This window comes from Diaphorina citri, unplaced genomic scaffold (assembly GCF_000475195.1).
Source record: "Diaphorina citri unplaced genomic scaffold, Diaci psyllid genome assembly version 1.1 scaffold32821, whole genome shotgun sequence".
In the NCBI taxonomy this organism is placed as follows: domain Eukaryota; kingdom Metazoa; phylum Arthropoda; class Insecta; order Hemiptera; family Psyllidae; genus Diaphorina; species Diaphorina citri.
Genome location: NW_007410156.1, coordinates 1 through 642, shown reverse-complemented (window position 1 = coordinate 642; position 642 = coordinate 1). Strand labels below are relative to the sequence as shown.

The window sequence follows — 642 nt, the reverse complement described above, 5'->3', positions numbered from 1 at the left end:
AGAGTGGGAATAAGTTCCAGGATATAGGTTTCTAAATCCTAAAAAAGAGTACAAGAAATATATGTCAGTAAAGATGAGTTAAACCAGTGTTCCAACATGAGCAGTTAGCAGGTAGAAAGCAGAAAATAATAATAAAATAATAACAGAAAAGACTGTCAGAGTAAAGGTAGAAATGAATTGTTTGCTCTCCAGTGTAGGTACTAGTCTGGCCTGGGGGACTTTAAACAGGGAGTATACCAGCCTGAATTTCCCTTGCTAAAGGAAAAGCAAAGGTTAAGTGCGAAGGACATCCACTCGTAAAATATGTAGCCAAGGCGAAGAAAAAGAAAAACGGGAAAAGGCGAAGAAAAAGAACAAGAGGAGTGAAGGTACTTACTGTTTCGCGCAGATATCCCTGGCCTTTGATATCGTATAGTGAGAGGCCCACCCGGGTCTGATAATGCCAAGTCTTTCGCATGACATAGTTGAAGAAAGCCGTCAGGTTTATACGACCATCTGGGTCTCCTTGTTGTAACTTGGCGAATGTTGTGGGTGTGAAGAACTTCCTGAGGATACACAAATTTCAAAGAACTCATTATAATAATAATAATTGACCGAACGATAGTGAGGTCTACGTTTTAACCTTTTAACTCGACCGTTTTG

General features: G+C 39.9%; 1 long non-coding RNA gene across 1 annotated transcript; it reads right to left on the bottom strand.

Moving 5' to 3' along the window:
• Positions 1 to 3: 3 nt before the first annotated feature.
• Positions 4 to 542, bottom strand: LOC113473462. The gene is made up of 2 exons (XR_003395429.1): positions 377 to 542; positions 4 to 38 (listed from the first exon to the last, which is right to left on the bottom strand). It is a non-coding gene; the product is annotated as an uncharacterized LOC113473462 (long non-coding RNA).
• Between the last annotated feature and the right edge of the window lie 100 nt (positions 543 to 642).